Genomic DNA, 16,489 nt, shown 5'->3' with positions numbered 1-16,489 from the left:
TTTAAGAGAGGAGGTAGAGTATATGACGTTCAACCAATCACTGCTTGCTGTCAAATGAAGCTCCTCCTGCAAGTATTTCCCACCATTTTAAAAGGTCAAATTGTAAGACTGACACTGTCACATGCTAACAACCCGCGTGATTTAACTCTTTGTTTAAATTAACTGAACCTTTTCAGCTGACACTATTCCGCTTTTTTGACAACCTGCCCCATAGGAAATAACTGAAGAGTAGGCTATACTCAAAATGAACCATAAATGAAATGCAAGTTGGCAAGGTTAGCTGTTTCTGAAATTAATAATAATAATAATAATAATAAAATTGTATAGTGGAGAATTTTATATTTCTTCTTTTCATTTCATAATGCAATATTTACTTTCCCATAGAAAGCAATTAACAGTGAACAATGGTGGAAAGACACTAAATAGACATTTTTAGCCTATATTATTTATGTAACTTGCATCAAAACCCCAAAGCTTTGCATGAACTTTTAGTGAACTGTTTGTGTATTTAATCAGATTCAATAGGTTAAGGTCCTGGAGGGCCACAGCCCTACACAGTTTTGTTCCAACCCTGCTTCAACACACACACACACACACACGCACACACCTGCAGTTTTCAAATAAGCCTGAAGGACTTGATTAGCTGATCAGGTGTGTTTAATTAGGGTTGAAGCCCTCCAGGAACTGAGTTTGACACCCCTGGGTTAAGTGCAACCACACAACACTGGGCACAGATAACAGAAGACCAATGATTCATTGTTTTGCTGTGTTAGATGTTTGATTCATTGTGCATCATGAAGATGACAGACTGATGGAATTGAAACTCCTGATCCCGTGTATCACCACATCTAACTCTGAAATCTGCACATGAACTGTAACTGAATTGCTCAATTTTAAATGTGTACATGTCTTGCGGTGCGAATTAGCACCGCTGTTTAAGCACTCACGTGAAACTAGACTGCAAGCCACTATCTTAAAGCATTAGTCATGGTTCGGTGACCTTAGCTTCGCATGAGGCCCACAAGGGCTTAAAAAGTTAGTTGACCCAAAAATGAAAATCCTGTCACTGACCATAAAGTAATTCCAAACCTGCATGACTTTCTTTCTTTTGTAGAACATAAAATAACATATTTTTGAGAAAGGTTTGTTGGTGCTATTCAGTGGAAGTCAAAACTATTTGGTTACCAACATTCTTCAGAATATCTTCTTTTGTGTTTCACAGAAGAAAGAAATGATGCCAGTTTTCTTTTGGAGGTGAATTATCCCTTAAATACTAAATTCACAAACTCAATTCAAAAGAGGAATTTATAGGGTACTACACAATCATGGCTATAGGCAGAGGTTTATGAACATTAAATATATTTGTTTCCTCTCATTTTCAAATGTTCTCCAGTTGCTCATCCTTGTGACTAACCTTTAACACATTTTGAAATAATAGGTCTATGTTTGGATTTATTTGGGCTCTGTATACTAGCTCCCTCTGGCTTCTTTTTTTTTTTCGGATCTCTCTTCTCACATGAGTATGTGTTGACGCAAAACCTCAGAATTTACATGAAAAGGATCAGATGATAACTGAATCTTATGATACAATTTTTTTTTATATACATGTATATAGTTACACAAGTGTTTGGGTTGTTTAACTTAATATATATCAGAGAGCGACTTCTGCTGACAGACCTGGCAGGCGTCTTGTGCTTTTCTGAGTAATATGTTCTCATGTCAAATAGTTTGGGTCATATGACTCTCATCCTGGAGTGATGTCCGTAGCCTCAGACAAATGTTTGTGAAGAATCAATTATTATCTCACACAGGAGGTTATTCACTCTCTCTTACTATATACTCTCGTCATTCATTCATCCAGATATCTGTAAATCTAACCGGTAATGAGAAATGTTAGACCGCATCGGGTAGGAACATGTGGAGGAATTTACTATGAGCGTCACTTGGCTCCAATGGGAATACTCATGTGCTTTTGTTTCACCACACTATGTCAATAACCTGCACTGCATGAAAATATATATTTCTCTGAGAAATCTAAGAGCAGTATTTGTGGCAGTTCAAGCGTTTGAAACCATGTAGGCCTACAGTACATGGTACACTGTAGGCTTATGGTGTTCTCGAACGCACACAAGTATCCAGTTATTTCCTGGGTGTCTAACATCCAGGGGTCAGGAATTGGCTGGTTAGTGTCACCCCCTTACCCACTGCTGGTAGATACTGTAAAAAAGCAGGATTCCCCACTGATGGCCATCCATGTGTATATGCTGCCTACATTTTTTTTTTTTTTTAAGCACCATCAAAATTGGTAGAACTTTTACCAGTGACATTATTTTTGGAGGGCTTTTAAAAGTATTTTACTTTGACTTCTGCCTTTGATGAGTGATCAGTCACATGACATATGTTCCTAAATGAGTGGCCACGTGCAAAGATGACAGCACCCAGGCTGAGTACTTCCAGGGGATCAAGGTGAGAAACAGCAACTGAGATGAATATTAATAGGTTTCTTCAGGTATTATAGGCCTCCTTGGTAAACAGCTCTTATCTTAAAGTCGCCTTATCTTAAGTCCTTAAATGCGTGTTATAGATGTTATTGTGAACAGTTCAACCATTCATTTGTTTCATAAAAAAAAGAAAGAAAAGGAAATAATGTTTAATCAAAATGCCATAACTGGATATTTTAGTGAAAACAACAGACATCTCTCTGGTGACATATACAGGACTTCTCCAATCATTAGTACGCTTAAGTCTGCTTTGCTTTAGGAGACTTGGAATATGGTGCACTAGTCATATGGACCACATTTATGATTTAGTTTTTTTTTTTCTTTTTTTGCCGCTTGAGACCCAGACCCTTGACGCGAAGCACCCAAGATATTCTTCAAAAACCTTTTGTGTTCCACGGAAAAGAAAAGTCATGAGCTGGAAACAAAATGAGCACGCATCTCCTGGGCTCCGTACATTATATCTTTGACAACACCTAGTATGGTATTTTTGTAATATTTTGTAACAAGTCCATTTGTAAGATCTTTTGATTTGGTGTTGGACGCATATTCAACATATTGCCTGATAACATATATAACTGATATTGTGTGATATTTGTAGTTATGACTGCTAGACAGCATGCATATTACAAACATAAGACATGATCATTTAGGCGCTAAAATAAATCCTTACATTTCAAAAAGAAAAATGCCAAAAGAAATGCCAAAAGTAATTTTATTATTACTTATTTATTTATTTTATTATTAGTTTAACTGATCCTGCCACAATGTATTTTTGTAATGGTGGGAGGATCCGTTGCCTGTTATTTGCCTCTGTTTGTCAGCAGGCTGTGCTATTGCTCCAAAATTACAAACGTTCTTTTGTTCAGTTACACACTTTCATTCAGTTTCATTTGAGATCCTCTGACTTTATTTTATATGACCATTAACCATTTCTTCTTAATTGTGTCTCTTTCTTTGTTTATTGTATGTACATTTTTGTTACAGATCTGCCCTGAAAGAAGAATAGCTCCAGCAGCTGACTAAATTTCAGTATATGCAGAAATATATTTCAAAGACTAATGTGCACAAGTGAAGTGCTTATTTTGCACTGCTAGTGGTGCATAAATATTTATGCCATGTCTATACACTCTGAGCAAATAACCTCGTCGACAAAGCCTGTTTTAACTACTGTAACTCTGGCCAACATTCCTTTACTACAAATATCATATGCTTCTATTTGCACTTTGTAAATTTACACTTTGTATTTACATAAATGGGGCAAACCAGGGTTATTATTGCTGACTAAAAATAAAAATAAAACCATAAAAAAGTCAGTACTTATTATTAGTTATTTTAGTACTTCAACGCTGCATATTATTTCAGATAGTTACCAAGACAATTTTTCTCATTTTCGTTTAGTTCACGTTGAAGTAGGTCTACTACAGTAACTAAAACTAAAACTTAAAGAAATAGGTTACACTTTATTTTAAGGTGTCTTTGTTACACTGTAATTATACATTTAAGTAGCCTACTGGGTAATATTATGGTAACTAAGTACATGTACTTAAAATAGGGTTAGGATTATATTGGGAGGTTTGGTTTAGGGTTAGTTGCATGTAATTATGCATAATTTATAGTTATTACTATAGTTACTACATGTAACATATGTAACAATGACACTAAAGTGTTACCAAAATATATATAGACATATTAAAAACACACAACTAAATGACTAAAACTTTAACTAAAATTAAAATGTAAACAGAAAATATAACAAATAAAATCTCATTTAAAATGTTAGCAAAAACTATAATAGTATCAGAGTGACATTATAAACAGTATCTACCATTATTTACATTAATTCTTTATTTTATCAATGTAAACTAAATACTATTATAGTTTTTAACATTTTAAATGAGATTTTATTTGTTATATTTACTGTTTATTTACATTTTAATTTGAAAGTTTTATAGATTGTTGAAGTACTAAAATAACTAAAACTACAAATTAAAAATTTAATATACCAACAGTTTTATGGTGATTTTTCTTTCCTTTTTTTTCTTTCTTTTTTTTCAATATTTAAAAACTCTGGCCACTGACAAAGATTTATGACTTAATATTTGTTCAAGTCATAAGATAGAGTCTCTTGTAGTATGAGATTCTGTTGAAGAACAGCTCATGTTTAAAACAATTGTGAACGGGTTGGTGCTTATGAAGTTGTGGAGGGTCTTCTGATGTAGGCTAATATAAAAGTTATCCTTGTACATATTTGTTGGAAATAAAGCATAAAAAAGTAGTTGTGGAGGGTGCTGTTATCAACTGCATGCTTGAAAAAATATATATACATTTCAATGTATAATACATACGTATAATACATTTCAGTAATAAAAAAAAATAAAATGTTGCAAGGTGTGGATTTAAAGAGTGTAGCTCGTCATGGATTAAACCAACATGATATAGTGAATGTAGCTCCTAGACTGACCTCTGCTGGACAATCCTTGGATGGCAAATTAAATAGATCAAATTAACAGAATAAACAAATCACCCAAAGTTCACCCCAAAATGAAAATACTGTCATCGTTTAATCACCCTTCATGCCAAACCTATATGAACCTCTTCTGCTTATATCCAAATAGTGAAAGATAATAAAATATCCATCCATCAATTCTCTAAACTGCTTATCCCATAGGCTAGGGTCGTGGGATAATAAAATGTTTTTCAAAATATCTTCTTTGGTGTTCGACAGAGGAAAGACATACATACTTAGGTTTGGAACGACATGAGGGTAAGTAAATGATGACAGAATCTATTTTTTTATTTTTATATTTTGAAAATCCCTTTAACTCACTATGTATAACTGAACATTCTCAATTGCAGTTCACACAGAAGAAACTGGGTCATAAAACTTACATTCATAAAAACGCACTTGCAGGTGCAACAATGGGAGCATATCTCCATGGCCTCACGCTAAATGAGTTCTTAATCACAGTCCATTACGCGTTTTAAACTCCTGTTGGCTGATAATGGCTGTTCTCCAGTGCTGAGTCTGGTGGTTATTAAGTTAATTTGTCTTTCCTTGCATGATAAATCACTCTGTCTCTCTTCTCCTGCCCTCCACTTCAGCATCACGAGTGTAAATCTGTCTAAATTACTTTTATTAGGTTTACGCTGACAGACATTTTTACACAGATCAAGACTGCTCCTCCTTCTATAGGCTTAACCACTGAAAGCTGATCTCAGATCAGATCAGACCACTGTCAGAGCAGTGCGGATGAAACATCAGTCATCATAAGCTCAGGAAATGTTCTCTTGGGGTGTCATGCTGAGAATAAGATTAATTGAATTGTCCCAAATATACCAAAGGCACTTGATTTAACAAAGTATATGTAATTGTGCTGTAAGCGAATGTAAGCATATTTATTGCACTGGGAATTTTCTAAGACAATGCTGATTTACACAGATGTGTAGAAAAATGTGCAGTCTCTGCTAAAAAATAATAATAATGAGACATCAAAATAACTATGATTAATATATTTGAATATATGATGCATAAGCATACAGTGAAGCTAAACGTGACTGGCTGCTGGAAATGCTGGTCAGAAAATAATTCTAAACTCTTTGTATTTTATGTTACATTTCATCAGTAGAGATGAAGAAGGGGGGGAAAAAAGGAAATTTTATTGAACTGAAAATAAAAATGCTGAATTTATGGCAGTGTTCACTGCTTACATTTTTTACATACATTTCAAACCTACATTTTTACTGAGCATACAAAAAGTAGCAACTCAATTTATAGTGAGCCAGAATCTTAAAAATGTCTAAACTTCATTTATTTGAGAAAATGAAACCGTTTTAGATTAGAATATGTGTTAGATGCAAATTTCCATTAAGTAATATCATATATGTGTGTGTGTATATATATATATATGAAGACTTCAGATGCAAAAGCCTCTAAGTGCCATCTGAAAGCTTTTTATCAAGCTTGTATGTTTATGTTCACTTATTCCACTTAAATGGCAATGAAAATGACCTATTAATTGTCATTAAAGTGAAATTACTGAACTTAAATATACGAGCTTAATAAAAATACTCATTTTAGAAGAAAATTGCAGATGGCACTTAGAGGCTTTTGCATCTGAACTCTTCATATACTGTATATATATTTTGTTACAATTTTTATTTTATTTTATTATTTTATTTTATACCACACCACACTCAACCACACTAAAAACTTTTTTTCTTTTTTTTTTATTATTAAATCCAAATCCAAAAGTGTGCAGAAATTCAGTGTGCAGTGCAGCAGTTGATAAACTGAAGTCCAAGACCACTGGGATTTTAAAAAGTAAAAAAATAAATAAAAAGGAATATCGACAAGAATATTCTTAAATGTAAATAGTTATTCCAAATTTGAAAGAAGCACGGCTGAAAGTCAGTGTAATCATCTGCTAACATCATCTCAATGGGTGGTAATGCTATTAAAACACCAAAGGGTTTTAATTACTCAGCCTCCACCATACAGCACGGACTCCCTATGCTAAAGACCTTTGAACTCAGCTTAAACACCCCGCACATACTCCGGCTCGTCACAAAGACACGAGTCCAAGTCGAGCCGCACCGTTAGCAAAGCGACCAAGAAAGGGGCCGCCCAAACTGTCTGTCACGTGTGACGAAGCACCCTCTCCATCACTGGAAATAGTGAGCCTTTTTTGCCATCCTTCTCAATTTCTCCCAAACACTCTTCGCTCCGTGCTCCAGAGGGGGCCGCTCAATGTAAGTGAACCCCCTGTCACCCCTCACCCTTCAGACCCGCAGAGTGTGCTGTGAGACAGCTGTGCTCTGCTACACTGAATAGCCAGGACAAGGGGCTGTGTTAATGTGTAGCTCCTCTTTGTGGCTCCAGTCTCTTTTAAGGACAATAGAGCAGGCAGGCAGAAAAGCTGTACGGGGAGAATAGAGTCACAGCCTATTTAGGCCTAGTTCATAAAAACAGGACACCAAAAACCCATTGGATTCATCACTGTCTTATTTGGCTGGGAAAGCATGTGGTTCGGAGTGCAGAGGAGGAGAAGTCAGTGGCTCTACTATATTTAGGACAGATTCAGAGAGCAGGTGTACTGTAGCGGAGACGTACAGAGCTGCGTGGGTGAAAGGAATTGTTAGTTTGTGATTACAGTATTTGTCTATGGTTTTATTCTGTTTGTGCAGAGCCAGTCCACTCACAACATGGTTTTAAACCAAGGGTCCATGGACATACTGCAGTACAAGTTACAGAGAAAGTACAGCAAGGGGTCCACAGAGAAGATATATGTGTATCTTTTCCTTTAAATAATTACTTTATGGATTTGATTATTATTATTACTTAGAGAATACTGCTAACAGGGTGGTTCGACATGGACTTGTGTCTTTGCAATGAGCTGTAGTATGTGGGGAGAGTTATATTATTGTTATTATTATGTAATAATGTTATTGTTTTTAATGAAAGGTCAATTGTATAACTCTAACAATACATAATCTGATATGAATTACACTATAATACATTGTATAAGGTATAACCAAATGTATATGTGAGAAAGCGTATCAGTGTAGATCCATTTTTGTTATGCATTTACCCATTAAGAATATTCTATATAAAAAGAAAATTCGGTAAATGAGAACAATTACGAAATAAAATCAAATAGATATAGAGAGAAAAATAAGGAGAAAAACAGAGCATGGAAGAAGGAAAGATCTGAGATTTGACAGTTCATGTCTCTTTATTTTATTTTATTTGTGTGTTTTCTTTGTGCAATATTGTTTGTTCAGGCATTTCATTCCAGTCCTGCATTATACCATGACAACAATGAGGCCAAACCTCCAACAGTCTCCAGCATAAATGAGGGCAATTGAGTATGCTAATGAGCCCACTCTCCAGTGATTGGCCGGCTCGTTAAACTGCCTAAATGGCTTTTACTAACCCTTCTGATTGATGAGTGTCTGACAGGCTCAATGTGGGAGTGTTTGGGCCAAACTACAGGCGACCAAAGCCTCTCTGACGCAGACAGATACTCTTCTTGTACAGTACACACACACACACACAAACACAAAGCTCGATGCTGCTAAGTAAGTGACTTCACAAATGAAAACAAAGACACACTCACTCCGACACATACTTACTCACATTCAAAGAGCAGCTGAGCATTTCTCTTCACTAATGCCATCCCATTCATCAAACTGAGTGTAATTGATGTTAAAGGCTCAAAGCAGATCCCCACAGCCCTCCCCCTGTCTCTCTCTGATACGTAAAGCTGGGTTCAGTCAGAGCAACTCATTGATCTGACAAGAAGACCATATGACATCCTAGTGGCACAATATGTTCTGCTCAGATTCAATTATGTTTCCGACAGACACTGACAGAGATGCAGGTGATATTTGTGTGTAACGATAATATATAATGAGCAATTTCAAATGAAAAAATAAAGTACTTTTCACAATAAAGTAACTTAAAAAATAACATATAAAGCGAATTCAATATTACTAAACAGCCTTTTCAAATGAGTGTTACTATAGTGAATATATGGCTAGACAAGGATGATGTGTTACTATGACCTACAGTGTCTCAGGAAACTCTACGTTCTGGCAAGGTTCTCTCAAAGTTATGAGTAAACATTCTCCCAGTGACGTTAAAGGGACAGTTCACCTAAAAATGAAAATTCTGTCATCAATTACTCACCCACATGTCGTTCCAAACCTGTAAGACTTTCGTTCATCTTCAGAAACACAAATGAAGATTTTATTGATGAAATCTGGGAACTTTCTGTCCCTCCATTGACGACTACGCAACTGACACTTTGACACTTCAAAAAGTTCATAAAGAGATCGTAAAACTAACCTATATGAATTGATGTACAACTTACGCATCAGTTGTGGTAAACAGAAGCTCAAACATGTTTGCTTGACATGCGAGAAACAATAAGGTTCATTCTCTTGTTACGCAGCATGTTTGAGCTTCGGGAAGAACCAGTGAGGTTTGTTCTCGCACATCAAGCAGGTTCAGTTGAGCTTCTGTTTATGTTTGCTGACCAATGTTTATATGCAATAAAAAGCCTAAATTCAATCTTTTCATTATATAAAGCGATTGTGTCTCTTCAGAAAATTCGGACTAAACCATTTGATTCAAAAAAAGAAAGTTCTCAGATTTTTATCAAAAAGATCTTCATTTGTGTTCAGAAGATGAACGAAAGTCTTACAGGTTTGGAACGACATGAGGGTGAGTAATTAATGACAGAATTTTCATTTTTGGGTGAACTATCCCTTTAAGAGTGTGACTTCATTCAAAGGTATCATGGTCCAATGTTCTCCAATGTTAGCACAAAAACATGGAACTTTTTTTTTTTTTTCTGAAACATTTCCACAACATTTCGAGAACATTAGTTCTTAATGTTCACATAACCAAAACATTTTTTAAAAGACATTTCAGAGAACATTCAGATAACTTTTACTAAATAACATTAGCAAAACGTTATTAGAACATATTTTTGTTAGCTGGGGTACTGCAGTGTCCAGTACGAGGTTTTAATATGAAGCAATGTACACTGTAAAAACATATATATTTTTTTAAGCTGTTAATTTAAAAAAAGTTAATTGGAATACGCTTTATTAGAAAATACTATTTCAGCATTTCTACTGTACTTAAAAATTTCACATTTATTTCAATGTGTTTCTTTAAATATAAAATTTACAAGCAATCTCTGAGTGAAAATCGTTTAAAAGTAAATCCTACACTTTTTTCACTGTATAGCACACACACACACACACACACACACACACACACACACACACACACATACACATGCACAGTTGTAGAGCCTCACTCATTTCAGTATGGGCTGCACTGAAACAGTCTCCATTGTTGGGTTAATTAAACACTTCAGGTTTGACACTTTGACCTGTCATTGAGCCAAATTACTCATCAGTCATTTTTGTTTGTTTGTTTGTTTGTTTTAGTCACTATTTGCATTTGTGTAATATTGTGTGACATGTTTTATTATATTAGTGTATTGGAATGACACGTTTTCATGTTTTCCTGGAATACAAAAGCATTCCTAATATGCTACATTCTCAAATACCATTTGTGGCAACCGGAGGTATTTTGATGCCAGGCTGTGTGAACAGCTTTCAAAGGGAATGACTGTGTCCGCTGGCATCAGGCCTAACCAGCAGACAGGCACAATGCCACATGGGCGCAGGGTAACAAATGTTCTGCCATCGGGACAAAGAGGCAGCAGACTGCTGTGAAGCCTCAGTCCCACGTTCAGTGAAATACAGGTTGCATTTTTAGAGTTCAGTCATTTCTAAAATCAAAGAATCTGGTACAGATAAACAAAATTTGGAGTAGCCTATATAATTTTGCGATTTTCATATGTTGTATTAACTAAGTATTATTTTAATAACAAAGCGTTTCCCTGTGGCTATGGGGCTCTTCGATTTATCGTTCTTGTTCTTTGTATGTGTTGTTTTACAGACAGTCACAGTCAGTTTTAGAAACACCATGAACTATTTAAGTTCCTCATGTCTCCAGTAGGTGGCAGACTTATGTTAGTGAATCCCCAGGACAGAGGCACAGAGTTCAGTAAACCGCACACTCGCATGCTTTCCGCTCACTTTTCACGAAAGGTTTTGTTCAGGCCAGGGGATTGTCATTACGAAATATACTTACCCTATAAAACATCTAATAAAATATTAATAAAAAAAAAAGCCTTGTAAAAGCCTTGTCAGATCAAGGCTATTGGACCTTAAAACATGAGTGAATTTGATTCAAATTAATATTATAATATCATCGAATTAATAAAATTAATATGGTTAATATAATAATATGAATATTTTATTAGGCTAATATAAGAGAGAAAAAAATGTATTGATCTCCTAAACAATAAACAGGCACATATTTCTGGGTTTTTGACATGGCTGCATCAATAATTTATCAGTTTTTTTCAGTCTGTTGTTTTCACCAACGTAAAAAAAAAAAGAAAAAAAAAAAAGGAAAAAATCTCAAATTTCCAGCCCATTCACCATTACCTTCAGGGGAAATACACGATTACATTAATGTTCCTTGCTTCAGTTCATTATTTAATGGTATTAAAATCTCTTTTTCGCATTTGATGAGCTTTTCTTTCTTCTGTGATTCAACCTTTTAATTACACTGATTTAGAATCTAATTATTTGTTAGGCCTGAAGCCATTACACAATGTATATTCACATTTAATTTAGAGTCGAGAAATCTCTCATTTTTCTCATTCTCTACTTTTTAAACTGCTTTTTCAAATCCAGTATGTTCTCTAAATGACATAATGTTACACTGTTTTTGTGTGCTAGACTGATTTTCCACCACAATGCACATTGTAATACCAATTATTAGTGTGTTTTCAGTATAGTTCCAGTATTTGCAGTTATGTGCTTTATTCTCTTTTAATTTAATAGATATGTGTAATTTTACCCCATCTCCATTGGCTTATGTTTTACTGTGACTAATCTGAAGGTTGTGACCCTCAACATAAGCCTGGCCTGTTTGTTCACAAAGCAGTCAAAAACATTGATCTCTGACCTTTAGGATATCCTGTTCTTAAACATTTGTTGTTATAAAAGTGCTACAATAAAATATTACAAACATTACAAATCGCAATAACATTAATTATTGTATAATAATAATAATAACAACAATATATACATTTTTAATGTTGTATAAAATATTTTTTACAAAATAACAAAATATTACAAAACATATGTATTTTTACTAAAGATAGACATGAAATTATCATAGAAGCTTGTGCTTAATAAAAATCATGTTGCAAATAAAGGTGGCAGCAAAAGACCCTGCAGGGGCTGAGTGTACGGGGTCAATAATATTAGAGATATAATTGTTATCATGCTGTCACAGTTCTGTTAGTTTGGACTTTTAGTTTGTTTCATCACATGTACCCTGTCTCCATGGTCACGAGCATTATGAGTTTTAGTTCAGCTGTGTTTAATTAGCACCTCATTATCTGCACTCCTTAAGTTCCTGCTTGTCTGTTGTTCATTGTCACGTTGATATGTATATGTGTTTGGTTGTGTCTGCACTAGCTGTCTGTATTACCTTGTGGAAACCTTTCATCTTCGTCCCTTCATTGACAGAGCAACCGTTACACATGCATATACAAATGAAAACATTTTTGATATGGCAAGATAAACAAAACAAACCCTTCTTCCTCGCTAATGGAAAGCGATTTGTTGCAGCAGTACATAATTGTACCTTTAGGGGTACAATGGCTTGTCACTGGGGCTGTACACAATATTGTACCTGAACCTTTAAAAGAAACGGTATGTACCTTTTAATGCTTTTTGACCCTCAAAAAGGTTCCTTGAGGTCCAATAATAAGTGTAGATTGTACCTTGGGGGACAGAAATGGACTCCTACTGTACCCCTATTTCTGACAGTGCAGGCATCTTTCAACAAACACTGGGTGATGCCATTGTAAGGCTTTTGCTCGTAAAATGGGGGCTAAATCCTTTGTCATCCTTTACCCTTTCATTTGTTCAATAATTAATTGATTTGATCACCTTGAACAAAACTGAAAATTTCACACAGTGAATTCCTAGATCAGGAAAACTTTTCTGCAGAGTATGTGTTCAGAAAGTGTCGAGTCTATGGCATTTTGGAATAAACCATCTACATGAATAAGTTCATTGTGCTTTCCTGATCATTTTGAATGTAACCAGTGATAAAGATTCCCTGAAGCTCTCATTCATTTTCATAGGGAACTTTGTTTCTTTGTGACTATTCCAACATTTTGATACTCTGAACTGAAGGCAAATTACATGCAGCACACACACTTTGCAGCTGTTTACATAACTGGAAGATTAAATCACTTAAGATTCACATGAACATTTATGAAATGCTGGCATTTATTATATATTAGTAATATAATAGACGAATAACTAAAGGTTTGTTTGCTCAAATACACATTAAATTGTTCGGGTTTTTTTGGAAACTTGTTGTGTGACACTTTTGCAAGCTATTCAAAATAGAAGGTGACTTCATTTTCACATCTTAGAAGCTGTCCAAAATAATCTTTATTGAACCTAACAGCAACATAAATGCATTCTTAAGCAATCTAATTCAGATTCTTCCTTTGTAAAGTTGTATAAACATTGGAAAAAAAGTGTAAGTGTTATTTATTTTTTTAAGCTATTGCATTAGTTAGCTATTGATGAGCTATCTTTCTTAAAAAGTCAGATGTTCAGTTTTCATATATTAAAAATGTGTAACCAATCCGCATGGCGACGGCTCTATCAAGACAATCAGGGAACGTTCCGATGTGAGATGAAACGCTTGTATTACACAGAAATAAACGTTTGATCAAAATGTCACGTGTAACTTAATAATCATTGACGGTGGTCTGTTTTAAGGGGTGGGATTTGGTGGATTACCACAAGCTCATGTTTCTCTTAGATATTGGATACTGTTCACCTTCCACTTCCAACTCAAACACGCTCTCACATTCACACGCATGAGATTGCACAACTGTTTTTTAATTAAAGTCATTTTAAACATGACATTTCAATAGGTTTTTATATCATTTATCTGTATTTGACACTTTTATACTGTATATTCATCTATTTATTGCCTCTTCGTTTACTTTTTTTGCCTGCATATTTGCCTCATATCAGATCAGCTGTTTTATGATGTATAAATAATCATCTTTAGTTGAGCTGACATCACTCTCTCTGAAGGACTCAGCAGCTGATTTACTTTAGGCAGATGATCTTCCATAATCACAATGTTCATTCCCCACCCAGGCTGTCTATAATTTCCCTTTGCATATACAGTATACAATGTGTGGAGATCACGTGATTTTAATTATTTTGATTATTTTTTGATTGATTAATCTTTAAACTATAATCGGCTATAATAGATTTCAACCAAATTTTAACATAAAGCCTGTATCAGACTTTGACAATAAGTGATTGTCATTGTGAGACAATGTGAGATATTTGGGGTAAATGTTAATTTAACATTTCTGGGGGGAAAAAGCCCTTCCTTTGTATTCTTGTCTCTCTTAATGAGTGCTAGGCTTAATCCAGGAATGTTTTCTTTAATCTGAATAATCCTGGTTAACACCAGTTATTTCGTTATGTTTATGGCTGCCCATTATGGCCTGGCTGGCATTATAATTGGCTTAACAGTATATTCTTTTAACAATATTTTTTCTCATTTCAGATGTCACTAAAAAACAATTTACTCTGATAGAGTTATAGACTTTGAAGCCCCAGTTAATAAAGAAAAACACTAAACAAAGAAGGCAGCCAGAGGTCAAGACTGCCATTAACTCAACAGTCAGACTGCATTGACTGGGCTAATTCATGTTTCCTGCAGAAGCTGCAAGAATAGAGTGTGTATGCTGTGTGTGTTGTTTGAAGAAAAAAGAATAAACGATAGAGCATTCATTGGGTGACATGTTCTCTCTCTCAAATTAAACAGTCATGTCTGTTGTCAAAGTTAAAGTTTGTGCTCGTTTTGTGCTCAATATTAATAGGAGAACTGTGAGTTTTCAGTTTTCTTGGTCTGCATGTTTTTAACCAATTTCACAAGACCCCACAATAGTTCCACATTGAAATAAAAAGCTTAATATATAAAGTTAATCAGCTAAATAAGTCCTTCCTTTGTCCTAATTTTCCCTTTTCCTTCATCCAGTGTCAATTTGCACCAGTCTAGCATTCACATTCAAAGTTTCATGGGCAATTACAGGAGCAACCCAGACTAATCTTGTTCTGTTAGGTTGCATATATATCTTGGACCATGCCCTTCTATGAACACTTCTTCTTAAACGTTATTATTTTATAATTATTTTTTAATTACTTACCTTTGTTTGAATTCAGAAATTACTTTGGGGAACGTATTTATTTGGGGAATTTAGGAACTTGAGCTATTTTTTTTTACAAGGTGGCATGCTTGGCAGGATCTTGGTAAAAGTTTCGACCTTAGTTCAGAACTTTCAGACCTGGCTTCTTTTCCATGCGCGTTATAATTTTACATAACGAGAAGAAAAGAAAAAAAAAGAAAAAAAAAACCCACTTTGGTTAAGATTTAACGAATCGGGAAATAAGATTTATACTTTTTATAGCATAATAAATATGGCAGTTAGAACTCAGGACAACGGCATGAGTTCCGATATTAAACGGATAACAAATAAAATTACAAATTTCAAATGCCAATATGTTTTATGTAATTATCTAATAATTAATGAATACTAAATACATCATGTTGTGTAGGACAATAAGCAGCGATCGCATATGAACTTCAGAAAATGCATGGCTCACTTAAAAATGTCGACTTTTTTTATTTATTTTTTAGCATGTCTAAAAGACTCAAAAGGCACAAAATAATTTCCCTCCTTATCTTATGAAAACAATAACAGGTAGACCTATGTGTTATAAATAGGCTATATTTGATTTAATACCACTGCTTCGTAAACAATGTTGCATTGCAGCAAATATAGCCTATATTTCTCAATAATAAAATATTGCACACGTTTATTGATTATTGATTTAAATAATTGGCGCGAAGGCTTTTTAATATTATAGTATCTCACCAGTTGTTCACTTTTAAAGAGCTTAGGAATTAGAATGGGTAAAACAACTCTAAGATTGATCAGTCGTCGTTTAGGACTGTTTCTTGTGTAGAAGGCAAACAACAGCCACCAAACACAAACCTTCATCACTTTACACGACTCCGCCTTTCCGTCATAGTTAATTAAGTGATCACTAAGTCTCCTCAGTCTCCAGAACTCTTAACAGAACTGCAGAGCTGTCAAAGCACAAGATCTCATTGCTACTTGCTGTTGGGTGGTGATGCTTGGTGAGAGACTAACTCGTTGGACGTTACCATTGTAGCTGGGCAGTATATAGGCAACAATCACGTGCTGCAAGATTATTGGAAAACTGGACATAAAGTTATAGTTTACTATCGCAAAAAAATATATAATAATAATATT

The sequence above is a fragment of the Rutilus rutilus genome, assembly GCF_951802725.1.
Source record: "Rutilus rutilus genome assembly, chromosome: 2".
NCBI lineage: Eukaryota > Metazoa > Chordata > Actinopteri > Cypriniformes > Leuciscidae > Rutilus > Rutilus rutilus.
The sequence above is the reverse complement of the archived record's forward strand: the minus strand, read 5'-3'. Positions refer to the sequence as shown.